Genomic DNA, 10,182 nt, shown 5'->3' with positions numbered 1-10,182 from the left:
AGTCCATCAAGTTTGATCATCACCCCCATGTTGCTGTTAGGGTGTACAATGTTTTTCTGCTTCTGCTCATCTCGCTCAGCATGAGTTCATGCAAATCCCTCCAGGCTTCCCTGAATTCCCATCCCTCCTGGTTTCTAATAGAACAATAGTGTTCCATGACATACATATAACCCTGTAATATCCTTCTGACAAGTTCTCTGACCCCTTTACAGACTTCAGTATGAAAGCTCTTGTTGTAGCCACAAATTCAGTCACCCCCTAGGTCTGTTGCTGATGGGCTCCCTATATTCGATTATGTTCCATTCTCACTACAATGTGATAGAGCTTTCCTTTCTACCTTTTAAGTTTTCTCGGGCTGGGAAATTGTTTTCCCCTATTCTTTTGTGGTTCTGCTGTTCCAGAATTTGTTTTGAGGTATTATTTAAAGTTATTTCAAGGGTAATTTGGAAGAACTCAGGTGATTCCCTGCCATTTCTCTGCAATTTTGTCTCTACCCCCCTTTAAAACCCCTCTTCTTTTCTTCACATTAGGTCCCTGACCATCCAAGACTCCAGAGGACTCCCACACTTGTCTATACTCCCTCAGTTTGTCCATCCCCTCTGACTACCTCTATACTGTGTGAGTATCTTCCATCAATAAAGCTTGCTTCCTGAACTTATTCTCTGCATGCACCCTGTTGCTGAGATTTGAGTTGGTTTGGAAGTACTATGCCTCCAGGCCTCTTAGCTTTGTTCTTAGAAGCATGAACCATAGTCCAAGAAAGTGTCTAGAGATTAGTAGTCACCCATAAAATTCAAATCTTTGACTTAGGAAATATAAAGAGCAATGGCTAAACTATGAGCCATGTGCCTCAACAGCAGGTCCCTTCAACTCCTTGACATCAGGACTGTAACTAACCACTCCTATCTATGTGCCCATTGGATTTTTCCCATTGACAACACAAGAGGCAGATAATAGAGGTCCATGCCTTTAAAGTCTGTGTTAAGGCTGTGACTTTGAAGGTTTCTTCCAATTAATATTCTATGAATCTAGACCAGCTTATCAAACTGAAAATGAGCCCCTTTATATTGTGAATAGAGAAGGCACCTACCAAAAGCACTGTCATTAGAACATGCTGCCTACTGGAGAGGCAATTTGAAGTGGTAGAATTGAACCTGTTGCACGGAGTTGGGCAAGACCCATGTTTAAAACCTCTTTCCCCATCACATATACAAGCTAGCTATGTGACCCTGAGTAACTGCTTTCTCTCTAAGCCCTAGTTGCCTCATTTGTCAAACCCTAATCCTAAAAAATCACAGATAACATTTCTGAAGATCAAATAAGAAAATGCATTCAAAGCACTTTGTAACATTTGAAGCATGGTATGCTTGAATTGCTATTTTTATTAGACCTTGTGGTTTATGTTGTTTAGGTGCTGTGGGAGGACATTGCTGGCATAACAGCGACCCTTGGTTCCTCAGATATTCTCCCATCAGGTCTCTGGCAAGGGCAGGGTGCCACCATTTTAATTTCTTTCAGAATATATAATGGCAACAGTGGGTGCTAGTGGTTTGGAGCTGCAATTCAGGGACAGGCATCTCACCTGCTATTTTTTTCAGGAGCTAATTCGAGTTTTCTTTTTCTTTTTTCTTTCTAGTTTTATTCTTTGATAGACAACTCATTCACTTTCCCCAGACATTCCAACATGAAGCCTGCTGGTATAGCTGCTCCACAGGTTCTGGATTATATCCCAGAAAAAGTAAAGAAAGCAGAAAAGAAATTAAAAGAGAATCCATATGACCTTAGCTCTTGGGGCATTCTGATTCAAGAGGTGCAGAATCATCCTGTAGACAAAGCTCGGAAGACATTTGAACGCCTTGTTGAACAGTTCCCCAGTTCTGGTAGATATTGGAAATTATATATTGAATCAGAGATTAGAGCTAAAAATTATAACCGGGCTGAAAAGTTATTTCAGAGATGTCTTTTAAAGGTTTTACATATTGATTTGTGGAAATGTTATCTTTCATATGTTAGAGAAAGCATGACACAACTACCCAAGTATAAAGAAAAATTGGCACAAGCATATGACTTTGCCTTGGATAAAATTGGAATGGAAATTATGTCTTATCCAATTTGGATGGATTACATCAATTTCTTGAAAAGTGTGGAAGCTGTTGGGGTTTTAGCAGAAAATCAAAGAATAACAGCTGTCCGAAAAGTTTATCAACGAGGTTTTGTTAGTCCAATGATCAATATTGAGCACCTTTGGAAGGACTATGTTAAATATGAAGACAGCATCAATGTATATCTAGCAAAAAAAATGATAGAAGATAGGTGTAGAGATTACCTGAATGCGAGACGTGTAGCAAAGGAGTATGAAGCAGTACTGAGAGGTATAGACCGTAATGCCCCTTCAGTACTTCCACAGAATACTCCCCAAGAGATTCAACAAGTATACATGTGGAAGAAATACATTAGCTGGGAAAAGAACAATCCTCTTCGAACACACGATCAGATGCTCATAACAAAAAGAGTTATGTTTGCCTATGAGCAGTGTCTGCTGGTGATGAGCCATCACGCAGATATTTGGTATGAAGCTGCTCAGTACCTTGATCAGTCCAGTAAGCTGCTGGCAGAGAAAGGGGATCTAAATAATTCTAAATTATTTGGCAATGAAACTGTTAATATATATGAGAGAGCTATTGGTAGTGTATTGAAGAAAAATATGCTGATTTATTTTGCATATGCAGATTATGAAGAGAGTCGAATGAAATTTGAGAAGGTACATAGAATATACAATCGACTTCTGGCTATTGGGGATATTAATCCTACTCTTGCATATATCCAATACATGAAGTTCGCAAGACGAGCAGAAGGAGTACAATCTGCAAGACTGGTTTTTAAAAAGGCAAGACAGGATACTAGATCACACTATCATGTCTATGTTAAAGCAGCATTAATGGAGTACTATTGTACTAAGGACAAATTAGTGGCGCTTAGGATTTTTGAGCTGGGATTAAAAAAATATGGAAACATTCCAGAGTTTGTATTAGCCTATATTGATCACCTTTCTCACCAGAATGAGGACAATACACGAGTTTTATTTGAACGAGTACTGACCTCTGGAAAGCTTCCACCAGAGAAATCTGGAGAAATCTGGGCCAGATACCTAGCTTTTGAAAGTAACAATAGTGATCTGGCCAGTGTCCTGAAAGTGGAGAAAAGAAGATTAACAGCATTCAAGGAAGAGTATGTACAAAAGGAAACGGCATTATTGGTTGATAGGTACAAGTTCATGGATTTGTATCCTTGCTCTGTAAGTGAATTGAAGTCTCTTGGCTATAAGGACTTCAGTTGGGATGAGGCAACATGCAGAATTTCCCACTCTGCACATCCTTCCACACCGACTGTCTTTAAAGAATTAATGGAGAGAAAATCTCAGTATCCCAAACCAGATGTTCATCAGATGATTCCCTTCCTGCCAAGACAGTTAAAACCCCAAGGCTCACGCTCTGGCCCTGGAGTGTCTCCACTGCCAACTGCTGTTTTATTTTTTATGAAACTCCTCCCTCCACCACGCTGTTTCCAGGGTCCTTTTGTGCAAGTGGATAAATTAATGGAAATTTTCCAAACCTACAAGATCCCAGACAGTGTTGAGGAAGTTGTGAGGAACATTTCTGGCGGAGCACCAGATCAATCCAGGGAAAGGAACATCCTCATAGAAAACATCGGTAGGCTTAATAGAGGGGTCAAAAGACCCATTTGCAAATTGGAAGAAGATAAAGATAAAGACCCAGAGGTGCCACCCACGACCCACCCACGATAGGTCCACAGTCCAAGAATTCAAGCAGGGCGGCTAGGTGGCGCAGTGGATAATGGGCAAGCCACTTTGCCTTGCAAAAACCTTAAAAAAAAAAGAATATATTGAAGCAAGTGCAGAATTCTACTGCAAAAGACAGACTTGTATACAGATATTCCTTTTGCCTCTTAAATCCTTTGTTTAAAAGAGACAACATTTGTCCCCAAGCATCTTGGGGGAAAAAAAAAAGATGTCACCAGTTTCACTTTCTATCAAATGGTTTTCATTAAATCTCACTAAGACTTTTAAAAATCAACTGAGGGTGGCTAGATGGCACGGTCAGCCTTGGAGTCAGAAGTACCTGGGTTCAAATCCGACCTCAGACACTTAGTAATTACCTAGCCGTGTGGCCTTGGGCAAGCCACTTAACCCCATTGCCTTGAAAAATCTAAGGGAAAAAATGTCAACTAGAAAGGTGGTTCTTAAAATATTGAGCAGATTTATTCTTTAAGTAAAATAATATTTTCAAAAACAGAAATAGTGCAAAATGTCTGAACCACATTTTGTTTGCTCTTCAGGTGTGCCTAAGAGATTTTGTTGGTTTTCAAGTTTTATTTAAAAAACGGGATGACTTACAATTGTGACACGTTTTAATTCACTTATTCTGGAATTTACTCTATTTGCTCATGTAAAGGTGTCATCTTATTGTTTGTTTTTATTTTTGGCAGGATGTACAAAATCTGTTTTATAGTTTGAAAACAGGGATGGGGATGGGGAAACATTAGTTTTAAAAAAAGAAAAAGAAAAGAAAAAAAAAGAAAAAGGACTTTGTGTTATAATTTCTTTCCTAGGTTTTGTTGATTCTTCTTTGCAAAGGTCCAGGTCTTTCCTAAAATAGTGACCTAATGGGATCCTTCCCATAGCTGCGTCTCAGTTTTTGAAGGCCAGAACATTATTAGCCCTGGCCATGTGCTGTTAGTTTAGCAGTTCAACTTTGAGGATTTTGTCTAGTAAGTTTTGCGCCATTTCCTCTTTTCCAAAATCCAAAGGCCTGGGTATTTGCCTTTACAAAAGGGAAAAACAAACTAATTGTAAGCTCTTGGGGATAGGCACCGTGCTTTTTGTTCTTAGTTCTCTCTTCTTATTGTTCACTTCTGGGGACACTTCCAGAATAATGAGGTGAGGAGAATCTTGCCTATTTATGTGTTGTGCCTAGGGTCTTAAATTAGATTTTTGAGAATATCTTAATAGTAATTCTAGGGCAAATACGTTTGCTTTCAAAAAGGCACACTACTGTTTTCTTACTATTTGGAAATAGAAACACTGGAAAGAAAAGAAAATTAGCCATCTTAATATCATACTTCTTACTTCATACCTTAAAGTTCATTTTTATTTTAAGATTGTGGAATAAATAAGATGATCAGATTTGTCCCATTGATATATAATTCACTCAAATTCAGATACCAAAGCCCATGAATAGAGAGCTATTTGTGCATATCATTTCAGGCATTTAAAAAAAGATCATAAAGAAAACTCTTGCTTCTCTCTTAAGTCTGACTTTAATAACTAATTAATCAACCAATTAGAGCACTTAACAATTCCAGATGGCAACAAAGAAAAGAAGGAAAGAAGAGGGAACTAGTAAAGGTAGAACAAAATCCTTTTGATTTAAAGGGCTCTTAACAATCTACAAAAATTATACTCCACTTTGACCAATTTACTATTCTATACCTCCCTTGTGCCCAACCTTCCTTCCCTGGTAAGTTGTTGGGTTGGTTTGTTAACTGATCAAAGACACTAAAGACATTTTATTAACTGGCAATTAGAGACAACCAAAGAAGTGCATATAGCACTATGCAGTTGTATTTTATTTAATAATAAAGATTTGAATGAAAATCACATGATATATCAGTCATTTAGTCCACACTCTTCTTTGAAGCGTGAGGAAACTGAGGCCCAAGAGAGATATCAATACAGGTATCAAGGAGCACAACTGGTAATAGAGCCCAGGTCTTTTGCTCTTCAAATGCCATATTAATTTCACTATTGTGAATCCTCTAATGAAATGCTATATGATTGTCACCTATTGTCTGTAGAAGAAGTTGGGCTAACATGTTTGGGAACCAAAGTGTTATGTAAATATTAAATGCCATTTTCCATTTCAAAAAATGGAATCAAAATCTGTATATCAAAATAATTTGCTGTCCCAGGGAAGAGTGGAAGGGAGGGGAGGGAGAGAATTTGGAACTCAAAATCTTTACAAATGATAGAAATTGTTTCTTCATGCATTTGAAACAAATAAAAAAATATATTGTTCTGTATCTAAATGTCAATTTGTCTAAATTGTAAAGCAGAGCCTTTGTTAGATAAATATATTTGCTTGGTGACTGTTGACCTTCATTCTGGAAGAGGACTAACTATCATTATGTTAGAGTCAAGTTACAGTATATCCTACTGTGACTGATCAGACCAGAAGGAACTTAGAATGCTCTACCACAGGCCAGGCACGAATAGTCAACGTGAACATTAGGGGTTGAGTCTCTAAATCTGAGTATCTCGGGTTTCTTTTCAGCTACTTCAAAATTCTCCTTTACTCATAGAGTGTCACAGAATCTTCTCTGATGCATTCTTAAGAGAAACCTTCAGATTGGGATTACCTGCTTCTATTGCCTAAGTGAGGCAAAAAATCATGTTAAATTATACAAAATTTAAGACAATCAACCTGACTTATCTTCCTCTGCCTAAGTTTTTTCAATATTAAGCTACTCTTTTTTTAGATTTTTTCAAGGCAATGGGGTTAAGTAGCTTGCCCAAGGCCACATGGCTAAATAATTATTAAGTGTCTGAGGTCAGATCTGAACCCAAGTACTCCTGACTCCAAGGCTGGTGCTCTATTCACTGCACCACCTTAGCACCCCATTAAGCTACTCTTAAAGTGAATAGCTTTAAAAATGTTATCCAAATTTATTTTTATCTTTTTATTTTCTTCAGTATCAGGTCCTTTTTGAAATGTGGTCATAACCCTCCTAGTTGGTTAACTCAAATTCCTATTCATGTTATTTTGGTAAATACTCGTTCCTTGTAAACACTTTGAACCCAACAGAGCCCCCTAAATGGCATATTCCAGACTCCTTGGTCCTGATGGACCCTGAGTGAAACAAATCCTTCAAACTTCATCATGTGAACTTTTCACAAGAAATAATTTCATTCAGACCATTCCTTTTAGAGGTACTAGCCGGGAAACAGATACTTGGTGAAGAGATGCCATCACCAACTTCCTCTCCTGGAAGAAGTCATGATCACCAAAGTTGTATTGGTTAAGAAACTTCCATGTGCTTTGGCACATGATTTTCTTTTCTTTTTTTCCTCTATCCACTATGCCACAGTCTTTATTTTTTCCTTTTAAATTTATTTCCTTCCAATTTATTTTTTTAGAAAGATTTTGAGTTTTACAATTTTCCCTCCATTCTTGCTTCCCTCCCTCCACCCCCCACAGAAGGCATTCTGTTAGTCTTTACATTGTTTCCATGGTATACATTGATTCAAAAGATTCAAATTGAATGTGATGAGAGAGAAATCATATCCTTAAGGAAGAAAAATAAAGTATAAGAGATAGCAAAATTATATAATAAGATAACAGGTGTTTTTTTTTTTAAATTGAAGGTAATAGCCTTTGGTCTTTGTTCAAACTCCACAATTCTTTCTCTGGATACAGATGGTATTCTCCACTACAGATAGACCAAAATTTTCCCTGATTGTTGCACTGATGGAATGAGCAATTCCATCAAGGTTTATCATCACCCCCATGTTGCTGTTTTTCTGGTTCTGCTCAGCATCAGTTTATGCAAATCCTTCCAGACTTCCCTGAATTCCCATCCCTCCTGGTTTCTAATAGAACAACAGGGTTCCATCACATACATATACCCACAGCTTGTTAAACCATTCCCCAGTTGAAGGACATTTACTTAATTTCCAGTTCTGTGCCACCACAAACAGGGCTGGCACATGATTTTCTTAATTATCTAATGCTCTCCTCAAATATTCCATAACCTTTCCCTATTTAATTTTTAATTTACCTATTTAAAGGCACAAAGTAAAATATTGGTACCTGGAAAACATGGAATTTCAAAATGTGAGAAATGAGAGGACTTCTCACAAAAGATGCCTTGTCAAAATAGGTATTGTGAATGTATACCCAAACATCCTATGCATTTGGAGTGAATGAAAAAATTAAAGCTGTTGAGAAAATTCCAACTACCAAAGGTTTCATAAATAGGAATAATGAGGAAAAATTGGAATCAGACTTGTAAAATGTCAAATCTGGCAACTTTCTAAGAAATCATCTTGTCCACTCTGCATTTTGCAGGTGAGAAAGTTAAAAATCAAAGAAACGAAGCAGTTGGTTCATGGTTACACAGCTTCTTAGTATCAGAACCCTTTCCACTTTGATGACAAGTTCAGTGGTCTTTCTGATGTATCATGTTTAATGAATGGCCTTGGTTATGTTTTTCATTGGCCAGAGCGAATATGAAGAAGCCTCTGGAGTAATGAGAGCACGTATCACACAGAGAAAGGGAACCATTTGTATTTACTGGTATATAAAACAGAATGAGCAGCCAGGAGCAAATTCAACAGAAGCACAAGGAATGTGGGTCTGTACTCTCTCCAAAAGTGCTAACAGGGATCTCAGAACAAGAAAGAATCATTCTAGAGATGTTAAACATTTGGAGAATTATTCATTTATTCAGCATGTTTTAGTTCCAGTTCCACCTAGAGTTAAGGATTATGAACTAGGGTTCAACATTCCTTTCTCCCCCCCCCCATTTCAGTGAGCCTATCAATTTATCTTTGAGTGTATTTACATGCAATGAACCTACTTTGTATCTGTTGCTCTGTCTGGTTTCAACTCCAGAGAACAAGATGTCCCCTTACTGAGTACACCTGCTATCCCATGTACCTCTCCACTACCACTTTCCTGTCTCCTTTTGTGGATTGTCATTTTCCTATTAGATAATAAGCTCCTTGAGGGTAGGAATCATCTTTATTAATTTTTTTCTCTAGTGATTAGTACAGGCATATAGTAGCCAATAAATGTTTATTGGATTTATTGGATCATATTAGTGTGTTAGTTAACCTCTCTAGTTTGTGTCATCTGCAAATTTGATGACCACGCCATGTATACCTTTTCCAAGTCACTGATAAAAGGGTGAAACATAGAGGCAAGTAGATGTTCCTCAATCACTCCACTGAAGACCTGACAAATTGATATTGAACCTTTAATGACCATTCCTTGCATTTGGCCATCTAATTGGATTGTCTACTCTGCATCTCTCTTCCTTTTCTCTGAGAAGTACAGAGGCTTAGTAAAGCAAATTTGAAATAATAGTCACCCTTACCTTCCAGGATGAGAATCAAATGAAATAATATTTGTAAAATGAATGCTTTACTAAGATACAGGTAAAGTACATCTGTAGCTTCCTCTCATGTACCAATTCAGTGACCTTGTTAAAAAGTGTTTAATTTGGCATGAACTGTTCTTAATGAGGTTGTGGTGGTTCTTTGTAATCATTACTTCCATTTACAGGTATTCACTAATCATCTCTTCAGTGAATTGTACTATAATTTTTTCCAGGAATCTAAATGAAGATCACTGTACTATAACTTCTAGTCTCTTTTTTTTTGTTTAATTATTTGCAATGCTAAGGTCACTGCTTAGCACTAGAAATAACTGAAAAAAAAAAACTACCAGTAGTTAATACCCATGATATGCAAAGAGGTAGGGAAGAGAACTAATAAAAATATGAAAGACCAAAAGCATTCTTCAAAGGATATGAACAAACATTTCTCAAAAAATTGCAAATTATAAACAACCACATGAAAGACTGCTCAAATCACAATTAATAAGAAAAAATACTCCTCAAAACAACTCTGAAGTTTAAGGTGAGCAAATTGAATAGTCATTATTGAAGAGGTTGTAGAAATACAGATACATAATGGATTGTTGGTAGAGCATTTTTTATTGTCAGGATGAATTCCTCCAATTATTTTGGAAAGTAATTTGGAATTATGTAAATAAAGTAAGATGTCCATATCCAATCTTTTCCCCAAAGATTCCACTGCTAGGGATAATACCCACAAAGATGTCAAAAATGACATCTGTATACTCAAAAAATATTTATGGCAATCCTTCCTTTAGTGATGGGAAAGAATTAGAAGCAAAATACATTCTCATCAAGTGGGGAATGACTAAAACCTTGGGATGTTAATTTAATGAATATTATTGTGCGATAAGAAATAAGAGGATATAAGTATTTACGTATGCAACATGTCAGACACAGTGCTGAGTGCTTTACAAATGTTATTTCATTTCATTCTCACCACTCTGGAAGGTAAGGGTGGTTTTT

At 37.1% G+C, this 10,182-nt stretch overlaps 1 pseudogene; it reads left to right on the top strand.

Moving 5' to 3' along the window:
* The first annotated feature begins 534 nt into the window (after positions 1 to 534).
* LOC141500539 (cleavage stimulation factor subunit 3 pseudogene) lies at positions 535 to 4,130 on the top strand (annotated as a pseudogene).
* The last annotated feature ends 6,052 nt before the right edge of the window (positions 4,131 to 10,182 follow it).

The sequence above is a fragment of the Macrotis lagotis genome, chromosome X (genome assembly GCF_037893015.1).
Source record: "Macrotis lagotis isolate mMagLag1 chromosome X, bilby.v1.9.chrom.fasta, whole genome shotgun sequence".
NCBI lineage: Eukaryota > Metazoa > Chordata > Mammalia > Peramelemorphia > Peramelidae > Macrotis > Macrotis lagotis.
The sequence above is the reverse complement of the archived record's forward strand: the minus strand, read 5'-3'. Positions and strand labels throughout refer to the sequence as shown.